Here is a 16,737-nt window from a genome sequence, read left to right as displayed (position 1 = left end):
GTCATTAATAGAACGTGACAAGAAGGGGTAAAGAATATATATCTAAGTGTAAAACAACAGGTAAGACCATTGGTCACAAAAATTATAGAAAAACAAAGTTAAAAGTTAAATGCACATAGCATTTAGAATAAACTCGACAAACCAATAGTGCAAACATAATTAAATAAGTTTGATGTGACAGCCTTTACAGAGACATGTTTTCAAGATGACATAGATCAATTTTGATGGATACAGGACATTTAGGATGGACAGGAAGCCAGAAAAAAAAATGGAGGGCTAGTTCTTTTAATGAATGATGATGTTAGCATCATAGAATAAAATGACCCAAGTTCAAGAAACCAGCATGTAAAAGTGATTTGGACAATGAAAAGAAATAGTAAAGTCACAAAATCGTATGAGAAAAACATGTGTAGGGCCTCTGACAGCAGTCAGATTGCAGACTGGAGTATGATAGAAAAAATAATGTTTGCTTTTCAGAAAGTTATTGTAATAATCATGGGCAATTCTAGTCTTCTTATGGGCTAGACAAATCAGTTGGGCAAAGGAAGCCTTGAAGAGGATTTGTTGAATGTTTCTGGGATCATTTCTGAGAACACCAGGTTCTGGACCTGAACAGAGAACAGGCTATAATCAACCTGGCATTGTGCAATGGGGTAAATGGATAAATGACCTCACAGTGAAAGCTCTCCTGCATAGTAAATGATCATAATAGTACTGAATTTAACATGCAGTTAAAAGGAGAGAGGATAGGGGTCAAACTAATATTTCACATTTAAATAAAGGCAATTAGCAGGACATGAAAACATGCTTGCTGAAGTAAATTGATAATTTAGGTGAAGCGATATGTCAGTAACGATGATTGGCAGATATTTCAGTATTTCACAATACACAGAACAAGTATATTCCAGCAAGAAAGAAAACTTACATGTGGAGGATTCATCATCTGCGATTAACTAAAAAAAAGGTTAAAACATCAACATCAAGCTGAGAGAAGTGGAAAATTCATGGTAGGCCAAAGGTTATATAGAATATTTAAAAGAACAATGATTGACTGAAATATTAATGATGAATTAGAGGATCTGACAAAACTATCATATCTGTCCCCTGAGTGAAAACCTGAGTCTCATTTTTTATTCCTTCATGGAATGTGGACATCAGTGGTGGGTGCCAGCATTTATTGCCCAGCCCTAGTTGCTCTTCATAACGTGATAATGCATTGTCTTCTTGAACTGCTGCAGTCCATTTGCTGGAGGTAGACCCACAATACCGTTAGGGAGGGAATTCCAGATTTTGACCCAGTGACAGTGGAGGAATGGTGATATATTTCCAAGTCTGGATGATGAACAGCTTGGAGGGGAACTTGAAGGTGGTGATGTTCACAAGTATCTGTTGACCATGCTCTCAAGATGCACAATCAATAAAGACATGCAAGCATCTCATTTACTTTCAATAATACAAAAGGAAACTAATAAAGCTGAATCATAATATTACTGCTCTCTGTTTCTCGTATCAGTCATGGAAGGGCTCCACTTGTTCTCTGTATGTAATGACAGCCTGAGGGTGTCATAGGTCAACATATCTAAAACCTCTCCCAGCCTTCAATGATTTAGCAGTGAGTCTGTATGTAGATCTGACCACATTGGCACAGACACTTGCCCTAATGTCATGAAACCTCTCTCATATTTGCTGTCCAACATCTCTTGCAAACTAAATTAATTCACTCTGTAACTTCCATTCATTAGGCTTGAACCTGTGATTCACTGGAGTGTGGCCATCAGCTCCAAAGAGCAATCCAATTAAATCTGGAAAACTGGAATGAACTATTGTTATGTTCAAAATAAGTTAAATTATCCAATTGTTTTGTATTCAAATAAACTGCTTCACAATTATTACCAGATATACTCAGGATTTCTCTCACATGATGTGTTTATTCAGCACTCAAACTAAAAATGATACAGAGGCATTTTAATTCCTATCTTATGTCTCTACAGACAAGATATCCATTTTCTATCCTCTGTGGAAATTGATTATAAATCCACCCAGAAACCATGAAGGCATAAGTACCATTCATCGAAGAAGGAATTTGTAACACAATTGGAGCCTCAAGCTATAGTTTGCCAGCTTCACAGCATGGTAGTGTATACGATTGATTGCTTCAGATTTCATTGGCAACAAAACATGTATTATTCACAAGAAGAACTAGGTCTAATTTGAAAGGCAAATCAATGTTGCTGTTCCACATTTTAATATTCAGTATCACTTTCCTTGAGCTTGGTTCTTTTGTTTAGTGTAGTTTTTTTTTCCCCCATGTTTTGAGCCTTTTGTTTGGCTTAATATTTAACTTATTGGAATTGTTAGTAATGGTGCTGAATGACTGCAATGTGGTTTTGATTGGGAGAGGGAATAAAGTACAAATGCATACATGGCTATTTTTGTAATGTTCAATGAGAGTTATGAGCTGAAAATGTGTTGCTAGAAAAGCGCAGCAGGTCAGGCAGCATCCAAGGAGCAGGAGAATCAACGTTTCGGGCATGAGCCCTTTTTCAGGAATGCTGCCTGACCTGCTGCGCTTTTCCAGCAACACATTTTGAGCTCTGATCTCCAGCATCTACAGTCTTCACTTTCTCCTCAATGAGAGTTATGAATGGTTAAATGAGCTAAAACTTGTGTAGGCGGCTAAATACGTAAGTTATATTAAGTTGTAGGATCCAAATAATAGAATCCAGGTACAAATGGCAAAGCTGGTGCCACTCATGCTCCACTGAGTTGAATAGGTTCTTGTGTGGTCTATCTGGAGGTCCTTTCAGAATCACGAGAGTTCGCTTAAAGTAAATAGTCTTATACATTTTTAGTTTTTGCAATGATGAGCCCAGGAGAAAAAGGAACACATTAAATTCAATTACTAAAACATTAGCTTTTGTATTATTAGTAGTTATATCTAACAATATGGGAGTAATCAGTTGCAGTTTGTATCAGTTTTCACACCAGCAACATACCAGAACTTGAACAGAGTCGGGAAGCAGAAATGAATGGAGTGGCCATCAATGAGGCGAAGGCACCAGGGCTTGGTAGCTCAATGGTTAGCACCACCGCCCCAAAGAGCCAGGGGGCTTGGGTTCAACTCTAGTCTTGGATGATTGTCTGTTTGGAGTTTGCACATCCTCCCTGTGTTTGAGTGGGTTTCCTCCATGTGCTGTGGTTTCTGCCAACAGTCCAAAGATGTGCAGGTTAGGTGAATTGACCTAAATTGCCCATAGTGTCCATGTTGTGCAGTCTAGATGAATTACCAATGGGAAATGAATGGTAACAGTGACAGGGTAGGGGAGAGATATGCGTAGGAGGCTGTTTGGAAGGTCAGTGACACTCGGTGGGCCGAATGGCCTGTTTCCACACTTCAGCTGAATGATCTGAAAGCGAATAAATTACCAGATGGACTACACCCAGAGTTTAAAGGCAGTACCTGAGGAAATTGTGAAGGCATTGTGATGATTTTTCAAGAATCACTGGAGTTGGGGAGGGTCCCAGAGGATTGGAATATGGCTTATTGAACAATTCTGTTTAAGAATGGAAGGTGACAGAATACAGGAATTTGTAGTCCAACTGGCCTGACCTCCTTCATTGGTAATATTTTAGAATCCATTATTAAGGATGAGATTGCAGAATACTTGGAAGTGCCTGACAATTTTTTTAGAATTTTCTGAGGAGGCAATGAACAACTTAGACAAAGCAGAGTTAGTGAAGGTGATCTATTTGGATTTCAAGAAGATCTTTGACAAGGTGCCACACAAGGGGCTGCAAAATAAGATAACAACCCATGGTATTAAGGACAAGATACTGGTATGGATAGAGAATTAGCTGGCTGGCAGAAGGCAGAGAGTAGAGATAAAAGTGTTTATTTCAGGATGGCAGCTGGTGACTACTGGAGTTCCACAGGAGTCAGTGTTGAGGCTACAACAATTCACATTATACAGGCAGCATGGTGGTTCGGCAGTTAGCACTCTCGATTCCACTCTCAGGTGACTCTCTGTACGGAGTTTGCACGTTCTCTTTGTGTCTGTGTAAGGTTCTACCAGGTGCTCCAGTTTCCTCCCACAGTACAAAGATGTGCTGCTTGGCCATGCTAAATTATCCATAGTGTTCAGGGATGTGTAAGTTAGTTGTGTTAGCCATAGGAAATGCAGAGTTGTAGGGTAGGAGGATGAGTCTGGGTGGTTTGCTATTTGGAGAGTTGGTGTGAATTGTTAGGCTGAATGGTCTGTTTCCACACTGCAGGGATTCTAAGATTAATGATCTGGGCAAAGGAACTCATTTAACATTAATTTACAGGTTGAGGGCATCACTGGCCAGGCCAGCATTTATTGCCCATCCCTAATTTCCCAGAGGCCTGTTTAAGAATCAACCACATTCCTGTGGGTCTGTAGTCACATGTAGGTCAGACCAGTTAGGATGGCAGTCTCCCCCCTAAAGGTCATTAATGAACCAGACAGGTTTTTCCAACAATTGACAATGGATTAATGGTCATCATTAGAGTATTAATCCAGAGACCCAGCTAATATTCTGGGGACTCAGGTTTGAATCCTGCCATGGCAGATGAATTCAATTAAAAATCTGAAATTATGAGTCTAATGCTAATACCACTAGGTTATACACCTTAGTAGGTAGAATAAAGATGTAGATTATTTTCTAAATGGGGAAAGGCTTTGGAAATTTGAAACACAAAGGGACTTAAGTGTTCTAATTCTCTTCAGGTTAACATGCAGGTTCAGTTAGCAGTTAGGAAGACAAATGTAGTGTTGGCATTAATTTCAGGAAGGATAGAACACAAGAGTAAAAATATACTGCTCAGGCTGTATAAGGCCACATTTGGGATATTATGAGCAATTTCAGGCCCCATACTGAAGTAAATATGTATTCGAATTGAAAGGGGTCCAGAGGCAATTCACAAGAATGAACCCAGAGATGAGGAGTTTAAATATAAGTAACAGTTGAGGCCTCTGGATTTGTACTTGATGGAGTTTAGAAGGATGAGGGGGTTTACATTGAAACTTGCGGAATACTGAGAGGCCTGAATAGAATGGACATGGAGAAGAAATATCCATGAGTAGGAGAGACTAGGACCCAAAGGCACACCCTCAGAGTGAAGAAGTGACCCTTTAGAACGAAGGTAAGGAGGAATTTCTTCAGGTAGAGGCTGGCTAACCTATAAAACTCATTGCTGCAGAGGGCTGTGGAGGACAAATCATTGAGTGTATTTAAGCCAGAGATAAATAGTTTCTTGATTGGTAAGGATATCAAGGATGATAGGGAGAAGACAGGAGAATGGGGTTGAGAAGCATGTTAGCCATGATTGAATGGTGGAGCCGATCCAATGGGCTGCATAGTCTAATTCTGCTCCTCTATCTTAGGGTCTTAATTAAATGACCATTTCACACCACTGTACATATCAGACAAATACGCTAACATTCAGCAGGTTCATGCAACATTGAGCCCTTATGAATTCTATGTGCTCCATTATTGCACACAGTAAAGTCACAGGTGAGTTTGAGTCTACTTTACATTGTAATCATTGATGTGGTTTTAGCAAAGTAAGCAAGACAAAATTTCTGAAGCAGTAACATTTCTTGCAAAGAAATTTCCAGGTCCATAAGTAATATTAAGACATTGACAGAAATGTTGTCATATTTTCCTCAGCGAAGATTTTCAAAACATAGGTCTGCCAAATTTGGACCCAAAGTCATCCTCCATGATACCCATGGTGTGATCTGGAGGTTCTGTCATTTTATAGTCCTCCATGCTGAAATGTTTCCTCAGATTTTTAGAAGGGTTATTACAGCAACATTTCCAAACCTTATTTAAACCTAGTAGTAGGTTAATATGGATCATAAAATAGGAAGGGCACACATCTCAAAATAGTCCGAAGTTCCTCAAAACTTAAAATAGATAGTCAGGAAGTTCATACAAATCAGCTGGCAGTTTTGGTCAGCCAGGAATAACTCAGAAACTCTTTTAAAATGGCAGGCAGATTCTTACCACATTCCTGAGCCTTTTGATTTTGATCTGAGCTGTTCAAGAATGTGGGCTGGATCAAGTAGTAAATGCACAACCTGTACTCTCAACTGGCCAGCTTAAAAACAGAGTTAGGACTTGGGAGCGAGATTGAGTTATTCAGCCAATTGAGACCGTTGTGACATTCAATAAGATCATGGTAGATCTGGTTGTGATTTCAAATCTATACCTACGTTTCCTAACTGTATCAGGAAATGTTGACCATTAGACCACAAGGCCATAAGAAATATGAATGGGGTAGGCCATTCAGCCCCTCTAACCTGCTCCATTATTCAATAGGATCTTGGTTGATCGGGCATCATTCATGTCCACTTTCCTGTATGTTCCCCATAACATTTGATTCCTTTGCTGATCAATAAAGTGTCTATTTCAATCCTAAATATTCACAAAGACTCTATCCCCACCGCTCTCTTTGGCAAGGAGTTCCAAAGACTCTCAATCTTCTGAAAGAAGAAATTCCTGTTCATTTGTTCTTAAATTGGTGTTCCCTTATTCTGAGACTATATCCTATGTCCAAGACTTGACTCTGCTATCTATCAAAAGTCTAACTAATTCAGTCTTGAAAAAAATTATATAATCCAGCCTCGAATGCCTTTTGTGGAAGTGAATTCCATATTCTAATTACCCTGTGAGGGAAAACAAATTATTCTAATCTTTGTTTCTAACACATTTTTTTTTCAAATGACGAGACCAAAACTGTACACAGCAATTCAGATGTGGTCACATCAGTACCTTGTACAGACCACCATCCCAGTATCAAGGCACTGGTTACAGCAAATCAACTGCATTGTGCAAGTCACAGCATTCACATGCCTCACACAAGCCCTCTGCTCCAAGTTTTATCATGGTCAGCTGTTACCAGGAGGGTACAGGTAACTCTTGAATCTCAAATTCTCTTTAAAATCCTCACAGCCTTTTTAAAAATGTCGATAAGCCACTGACTCTCTACCCAAGACTGCGCAAAATGGAGAAGACTCATTGACAAAGGTGAAGACTATCTCCATCAACTCCAACAGGCCTAGTGGAGACCAAGTATTAACAGTGGAAGGAATAAGTGAAAACCCAGTCATCCCACCTTCCCATCTCCTCAAGCAATATCTGTAGCAAGGCGTGTAGGTGCAGCATTAGATAACTTTCTCACCTCAGGACCCATAAGTCCAGACTAGAAAAATATTATCCTGAGGCACTACCCAAGAAGAAGTACAGCTGCAGTAAAGCTTCCCTACTTTTATATTCCATTCCCCTTTCAGTAAACATGCCTACTTTCCATATGTCTTCCCAATTACTTGCTGCCTGTATCCTAACCTTTTGTGATTTGTATAGCAGGACACCTAGTTCTTTCTGTAACATCAAATTCTGCAATCTCATACCATTTAAACAGAATACTGTTGTTCAATTCCTCTTGCCAATACGATCAAGTTCACATTTTCCAAACGATACTCCATCAGCCAATGTTTTACTCACTCACTTAACTTGCCTATAGCCCATAGCAGATTCTCTATTTATTCTTAATAACTTTCCTATCTATCCTGGTATTATAGGCAATTTTAATATCATACATTTGGTCTACTCACAAAAGTCACAGATACAGCTTGTGAATAATTGAGAGCCCTGCACTGTCAAGACCCTTTTTTTTTAGACTGTTGACAATAAAATGGGTGGTTATTGCTTTTTGCCAAGGGACTGTGGAAGGAAATGTTACAGTTCTTTTTGAAAAAAGAGTTATAAAATCTTATTGTGATTTTAATCTGCAATGTGGGAGAGAATGCTAGTCACCTCACTGCATGGATGCATATTCAGAGCAATTTTGTCCAGTGACAGATTTTGATTGGTTTTAAGCAAAGTAACAAGTTATTTAAACTATTTTTCTAATCAACCAGTTCAGAGATGTTATTATTCCCCTCTCGAGCAGGTGGGACTTGAGCATGGACCTCACAGTTCAGGGGTAGGACACTACCACCATGCCACAAGAGGATCCTGAAACTAATTGTTGACCTAGCAAACTGAGATGGACAGTTTCAGATTCACTCTCCTCCAACAAATTCTTTACTGGTTCCTTGAAGAGTGGGTACAGCTGTGTGTTTGATCAATACAGCAAAAACCTTCAGCCTTTGAAAAAGAAAATATTTAAATCACTCTCTTCCTCTCTCTTTCCCTCACTTCTACAACTGGAGAAGTAAAGGAAAGTTCCAAATAGTTAGTTTCATCCTCTCTCTCTGTGCAAATTCTTGAAAGGAAAAAGGCAAAAACTACATTCAGTGATCGGTCTAATTCAGAGAAGGGACTAATCTTAAGCGAGTGAATGAAAGATTGAGAATTGGTGCAACCTTGTGACCTCATCAAAGAGTCAAAAACAATTGGAAGAGAATGAAGTAAAACAAATCATCAATGTCTGTAATTCTGACTGATGCCAAAACTACGCTTCACTGCCTTTTTTGTTCCTTCCCCAGCCACAAAACATTTGAGTCTTGTCTTGTTAAAACGATTTGATTGAAATAAATAGTGATTTTTCTAGCAGGCAAACAAATTTTGTTGGTGTGCATATTATTTTAATTTGAATTAAATATCTAAGAAAAGCTTGGCAATGAATTGATTTAATCAAACGTTCACATTTATGTTGACTCTGGGAAAAGTGGGATTTGATTTCCAGTGCACTACCCCAGGGAGTGGGGTCAATCTCCTGGACTTCCTCAGCGGGGATTAAGGAATGAAGACCACATATAATTGGGCATGGAGTTAGTGTGATTGAAAATGGACAGAAGGATACACATCATGTTTTGTTTCTAAATAAGAAAGGCTATTGAAGCTGCTAAAGACTTTCTGTAGATGGAAGAGATGTCCCTGACCAATGTAAAAGAGCCCACAAAAGCCAGGCTGATTGAACTGACATGTAGTCGAGAAGTGGAAATGCCTGCCAGAATGAAGAGGCAGAATTAATTGAAATACGAGCCAGTATTTTGGCTTGGTAGACATCAGGTACTCCAAGTCATTGCACATCAAAGTTTGTTCATATTGAGTATCAATTATATAAGTTTGGGCATCAGGGAAAATAAGTCAGTTTGAGATAGAAAGGGAATGTGAACCAAAATAAATTGAAATGAGAAAACTAGAATTAGAATTAGCATTGTTTATATCACTTGGGAAAATAACAAGGCAAAAAAATAGCCAAAGGAAAGCTGGGCATTGCACATGCAAAGTAACTTGACAGGGAGAGCACTTGAAATTGATAAGTCACTGTCAGAAGAGACACATAAGAATCATGACCCTCTAAGACTGGCTATTTTGGGTGCAGAAGATTTTGTTCTGGAAGCATATGGGGAAATGTTTTTGAATTTAAGGAAACGTTCTAGGCAAATCTATATTGAATTTGAAAGGGTTAAACAAGGTAATGTTTGGCAGGTAAATATGAGTATCAAGTGTAAATGCAACAAATGAAGCTCTCTGAGAGATCCTTCATTTATGAGCATTTAAAAACACAGTGCTTTGTAATAAGAACCCATGTTGAAGATCAAAGGTTGGAACTGGAGACAGACCAGTTATGGCTGATGGGTATGAACTGGTCCATAAAACTAAACCTTTATTTTGCCACTTCCGTAAATGTCAGGCAGTTAGAGGATACGAGAATGAAGGAAAGGCAAGTATTCAGGCTAAAGAAAGAACAGCTGGTAATGAAAGATATTTTCCTCAGATCAGAAAGGAAGGTACCAAAGATGGAAATGAAAATCAAAGGCTTGAGTATCTTCATTGTAATAAAGTGGGACACCCAGCATTTTGAACAAAGAAGTTATGAGGAAAGCCTGCGGGACTTGCTAATGTTCATAATTATGAGTCTGAAAAGGAAAATAAGAAAAAAATCCCACAGATCAAATTGTATCATTAACTATGACGAGGAAACTAGAAATAAAAGCTACTGAGAGTGCAGCTAATAGGTTAAAAGACAGATTTAAAGGGTATTCTTAAAAGGGAAAATAGCTTCTTTTTGTTGCAACAATGCCACTAAACCTATAATTATATTTAGGGTACAAGAACTACTCACACTCTTCTTGAAGAAATATTTTGTTTCTCCCTCCAATGAGTGTCGGTGGTGGGCAAGTTGTTGGAGGGAATCCTGAGGGATAGGGTGCACATGCATTTGGAAAGGCAAGGACTGATTCGGGACAGTCAACATGGCTTTGCGCATGGGAAATCATGTCTCACAAACTTGATTGAGTTTTTTGAAGAAGTAATAAAGAGGATTGATGAGGGCAGAACAGTGGACGTGATCTATGTGGACTTCAGGAAGATATTCGACAAGGTTCCCCATGGAAGACTGGTTAGCAAAGTTAGATCTCGTGGAATACAGGGAGAACTAGCCATTTGGATACAGAACTGGCTCAAAGGTAGAAGACAGAGGGTGATGGTGGAGAGTTGTTTTTCAGACTGGAGGCCTGTGACCACTACCTTTCATCAAAGATATAAATAATTTGGATGTGAACATAAGAGGTATAGTTAGGACATTTGCAGATGACACCAAAATTGGAGTTGTAGTGGACAGCAAAGAAGGTTATCTCAGATTACAACAGGATCTTGATCAGATGGACCAATGAGCTGAGAAGTGGCAGATCGACTTTAATTCAGTTAAATGCGAGGTGCTGCATTTTGAGAAAGCAAATATTAGCAGTACTTATACATTTAATGATAAGATCCTACGGAGTGTTGCTGAACAAAGAGACCTTGGAGTGTAGGTTCATAGCTCCTTGAAAGTGGAGTCACAGGTAGATAGGATAGTGAGGAAGGCGTTTGGTATGCTTTCCTTTATTGGTCAGAGTATTGAGTACAGGAGTTGGGAGGTCATGTTGAGGCTGTACAGGACATTGGTTAGGCCACTGTTGGAGTATTGGTCTCCTTCCTATCGGAAAGATGTTGTGAAACTTGAAAGAGCTTAGAAAAGATTTACAAGGATGTTGCCAGGATTGGAGGATTTGAGCAATAGAGAGAAGTTGAATAGGCTAGGGCTGTTTTCCCTGGAGCATCAGAGGCTGAGGAGTGACCTTATAGAGGTTTACAAAATCTTGAGGGGCATGGATGGGATAAATAGACAAAGTCTTTTCTCTGGGGTGGGGGAGTCCAGAACTAGAGGGCATAGGTTTAGGCTGAGAGGGAAAAGATAAAGAAGAGACCTAAGGGGTAACCTTTTCAAGCAGAGGGTGGTACGTGTAGGGAATGAACTGCCAGAGGAAGTGGTGGAGTTTAGTTCAATTGCAACATTTAAATGTCATCTGGACGGGTATGTGAATTGGAGGGGTTTAGAGGGATATGGGCCGGGTGCTGGCAGGTGGGACTAGATTGGGTAGGGATATCTAGTTGGCATGGACGAGTTGGACCAAAGGGTCTGTTTCCGTCCTTTACATCCCTATGACTCTATGACTCTATGAGTGCAATGAAAGCCAAAGTGTAACTAAGCGGGATTAGTGCAGCCATATCCAGTTCCATTGTTCAAAGTACAACTGGACTGTGACTTCTTGTCCAAAGCAGTGATAGAAGAAGTTATTAAGAAGTTACCTATAACCAGAGCTGACTTACTCCTTGGTAACAATTTGGACTAAAGGTTATCTCGTCAGCCATAATAATGCAAAATCTGGCTTAATTTTAAAGAGATGCAAGAGTTCCAAGCAAAATGTTCAGGTATTTTCCATATTGCATACTGACCAGCACAATTACTTAACAAAGTTCTTCACCAAATATCAAAAGGAGTTTTTAGAATTTGTGTCAATAGTACTTAAAGTTGGGAATAATTGAAAGAAAGTATTTGGTATGTCTTTATTAATTGAAGCTCAGAAAGCAAATCCAGTGATGAATAAGTTATCAGAGGCAGCTCAGACTAAAGCTGAGGCTGAAGAAGTTCAAGAGTGGCAAAGTGGTGACATCCTCACATATCTGAAAACAAGCAATGGATGTTCATCAGATATTGATACTGTCAAAGTATCATCGGGCACAAAGTCACATTTGCTCTTCTCAATTCATTCATGGAATTTGGATTTTGCTGGCTCTGCCAGCATTTATTACCCATCCCAAGTTGAGAAGATGTTAATATCACTCTGTCACCTTGTTGAGCAGCATCTTCACTTTAAAATTTGTATTTTTCCCATATTCCTCAATTGCCTTCCTATATCTATAAATTCCTCCATGTAGTGTCACAAACCTTTGAAATATCTGTGCTTCTCTAACTCTTGCCTCCTGAGAATCCTGATTCAAATCACTCCCAGACTGGTGGCCTTGTTTTCAACTATCATAGCCCTAAGCACAATGATTCTCGTCCCATATCCTTCTGTTGTTTTCTCCTCCTTTATGATGTTCTTCAAATGCCACTTTTCCTAAGTTTTTAGTCATCTGCTCTTTTAGTTCATCTGGGGCAAGTTGTCAAATTTTGCTCTGTCATGATGCAATGAGGCCTTAGGGACATTTTATTATGCTAAAGATACTGTACAAGTAATTATTGCTGGTGTTATTCTGAAACGTGTGTTGTAACTGGGCTGATAAATAATATCTTCCTCTGAATCATGTGATGGATGTAATGGATCAAAAATTTATCAGTCGAGTCAAATAAACTTTTTCTGTGCTCTAAACCTTATTCATCATACCTAATATGGTATTTTATGGGTTAGGTTAGAATCATAGAGCTGTACAGCATGGAAACGGATCCTTCAGTCCAACTTTTCTGTGCCAAATTAATCTAGCCCTATTTGCCAGCATTTGGCAAATATCCCTCTAAACCCTACATATTCATGTATCCATTCAAATGTCTTTTAATTGTACTAGCCTCCAACACTTGCTCTGGCAACTCATTCCACACACATAGCACTCTCTGCGTGAAAAGGTTGTCCTTTAGGTCCCTTTTAAATCTTTCCCCACTCACCTTAAACCCATGCCCTCTAGTTTTGGACTCCACTACCCTGGGGAAAAGTCCTTGGCTATTTATTCTATATATACCCCTCATGATTTTATAAACTTCTATAAGGTCACCCCTCAGCCTTGGACACTCTAGGGAAAATAGCCTCAGCCTATTCAGCCTCCCCCTATAGCTCAAACCCTCCAACCCTGGCAACATCTATGCAAATCTTTTCTGAACCCTTTCAAGTTTCATAGCATCCTTCCTGCAGCAGGGAGACTAGAACTGAACGCAGTATACCAAAGTGGCCTAACCAATGTCCTGTACAGCCGAATGTAATATCCCAACTGCTATACTCAGTGCACTGACCAATAAAGGCAAGTATACCAAATGCTTTCTGCACTATCCTATCGACCTGCAACTCTACTTTCAAAAAACTGTGAACTTGCACTCCAAGGTCTCTTTGTTCAGCAACATTCCCCAGGATCTTACCATTAAGTATCTATGTCTTGCTCTGATTTGTTTTTCCGAAATGCAGCACCTCACATTTGTCTAAATTAAACTCCATCTGCCATTCCTCGGCCCGCCAGCCCATTTGATCAAATCCTGTTGTAGTCTGAGGTAACCTTCTTGGCTGTCCACTACACTTCCAATTTTGGTGTCATCTGCAAACTCACTAACTCTACCTCTTATGTTTATATCCAAATAATTCTTAAGTGATGAAAAGCAGTGGACCCAGCACCGATCCTTGTGGCACACCGCTAATCACAGGCCTCCAGTCTGAAAAGCAGCTCTTCGTCATCACCCTCTGTCTCCTACCTTCAGCCAGTTCTGCATCAATACAGCTAGTTCCCCCTGTGTTCCATATGATCTAACCTTGTTAACCAGTCTACCATGCAGAAATTTGTCGAATGTCTTACTGAACTCTATATTTTATAAATATTTTGTATATTACAATTTCGTTTATGTTTTATATATGCTGTGATGGGCAATATGCTCTGTCATTTGTTACATTTAAACAATACTTATACTCAATTACAGAAAACACTGGTGGTAACATCAACCACAGCCTCACCTAAACAGTTAACTCATAGATCCATCTGCAGCAGATATCAGTAATGTCAAGTCATCCATATCATTTCTTGATTTCTCTATCCACCTCATCAACTAATTTTTTGCTTGGCCTTCTTAACATCACTTAATCCTTTAGTGTCATTTTGCCAGATATTCTCACTGTGTCTCATCAATTTCACCCCATAGAAGGAAAAGTAACGAAAAAAATTATGGTTAAAATTTCACCATTTCCAGTAATTGAAGGAATGAAACTTTGTTTTTGTGACCGTTAATTTTTAATGCAAAAGTGGTTGCTTAACAACAATTAACACTTATAGCATCATTAAAATGATCACTGGATTTTTAAAAAAATGTAAGCACAGGGAGAAAATTCACAGGAGTGGGACTTGGTGAGTTTCTCTTGCATTGGTACATACAACCAGCCAAATGAACAACTCTTCTCTTTTGAACTTCATTTCTAGTTCATTCTGATCTATGATTTCATATGACTTGAAACGGTTTGGTTTCACTTTTTGTGTTATGTCTTGTCCAAAGCTACTATGAAAATGCAGCAATTTCATCCCATTCAATGTATGTTAATAGTGAGGCAGTCGGTGAGATTCTGTTTATGGAAGCTTTAAGTGTTGTAATAGGAAGTCAAGGGTTATGGAGACAGACAGGAAAGTGGAGTAGGTTCAAAGGGCTGAACTGCCACTCCTGTCCTAAGTCTTATGTCCCTATGAGTGCTACATCGCAAAAAAACTCTTTGCGTATTTGTGTCAATTTTTAATCTGTAGCCTCCACCTCCTAACCCCTAACTGAAGTTCCTGAGCAAGTTGTGCATAAACAACAGTGAACTCCTTTTATCTCACTATTATTTTGACAACAAAATCCAGCCTACATTTGCATGAAAATTTCTCATTTACCAAATGAATGAAGTGGAAAGTTTCCATCTATGGGATCAAGGTAAATTCTCGCTAACTCCAACTTGGCATGCAAATAAATATGTGAATCTAAACATGCAAGAGCAAGTCTAACTAATGGCAGACACTGCTACAGTGAGTTTTGGGCCAATATGTTATTACCACACAGAAACTTACAGGGCTCAAGGGCCTCATTTCCAGCTGGTTGAACTGATTACTGAAAATACATTTGATTTGGTGACTTAACTTGCCATTAGTGTAAAATTACCATGAAAAAACTGCAAAACATTTTGCAGTTAAGCAAGGAGTAGCCATTTTTTGCTACTTAGTTTCTATCTTAAAAGCAATTAAACAAACACACAGTTATTCATTTTGGAGCTGAATTAACTCTAGCTTGTGAATGAATGGCATCGACCCTTTCCTGTTCATCAGACTCTTCTTCGCCCATTTAAAATCCATGTGCTTCTGGATGCCAAGTTTCTGTTAAACAAATTCCTCACCATGGGATTTTGGGTCTGTATGAGCGTGGAAATCTACTATCATCTTAATTAATCAGATTGCAAAATTATTAATGACCAATATGCAGTCTGAACCAGGAAGTTTAGGTTACAATGTTGAATTCGATATCATAACAGGTACATGAAACTAAATTAAAGGAGTGTCAGGAAATAGGACCAAATGGCCTCTTTCCACACTGTATGGATTCTATGGTTCTATGATTCAAATATGGATTAAGAGACAAAGATTAAAAAAAAAGAGAGTGAAAAAGCTTAAAATATTTCATTTATTTCTGTAAAATCTCCAACAATAACTGAAGGAATGAGAATCCACAGTTTAACAGTTTGCTTTCAATGCCTGAGCATTGCTTGGCAATCACCAATCAATACTGATCAATCTGTTTAAACAGAGACTTCAGCTTTAAATGGACAAGCACTAATTAGTTGATATCAACCCATTCAAATAGGGACTGCATGCAGATTAATGCATTTTAATGATGAGGCAGATGGAGAGATACTGTATTCAATGTTACAAAGGAGCTGTGCATCTCAGACAGCAACTTTGCGATTTTTGTATTCAACTGCATACTTATCCTTCCCTAAAATTGCTATGTGATTTGTACATAAATAATGCTGACCCAGTTTGCTTCAATGCTATTTGACACAAAAGTTTGGCCCTCTGAGTTAAATTTTCACTGCATGAGAATACATGTAAAAGAATTTTTATTTTTCAAGTACACACGAGCCTGCTGAACATTTAACATAGTGTGCAGGGAATATACACTCATTTCCAGTTGAAAGTACATTGTGCCCCATTTTGGTAAAAGAAAATTTAGGTTCCAGATCTTGAAGCAAACTTTTGACACTGTGCTTATGCAACCCCTAACACCAACCCCCCCCCAAACCCTGAGCAACTGGTTTCAATGGCCAATCCCCAGTCCTCTAATACAGTTATGTTCTCACAAACTCAATACTGAACCCTGAACCTTCTTTGATGATCCTGGATCAACTTCCCAAACTCTTATCCCTACCCAAATGCCCCCTCAGGCCTCCTCTCCCACCACTTTCACTTGGAAACCCCCCATCAGCCACCCAGTATGTTTTACTGAATTCTTGAATTAGAGACTGATCCACTCCTAGATTTGACTCACTTACCTGAGGACAATTGTGATATTGGCAGATACTGAATATTGCTCAATACTGATATGCTCCAATGCTCCATTTACTCCATAACACTAAGACTCAAGGTTTAGGATATAGGGATTCTTGGTTGTTACCATGTAATGTAGGGAATATGCCCTTCAGCTCTCCTATTAAATTTCCTGGTCTA

This window comes from Hemiscyllium ocellatum, chromosome 2 (assembly GCF_020745735.1).
Source record: "Hemiscyllium ocellatum isolate sHemOce1 chromosome 2, sHemOce1.pat.X.cur, whole genome shotgun sequence".
Taxonomy (NCBI): domain Eukaryota; kingdom Metazoa; phylum Chordata; class Chondrichthyes; order Orectolobiformes; family Hemiscylliidae; genus Hemiscyllium; species Hemiscyllium ocellatum.
Note: the sequence above shows the minus strand (reverse complement) of the source record.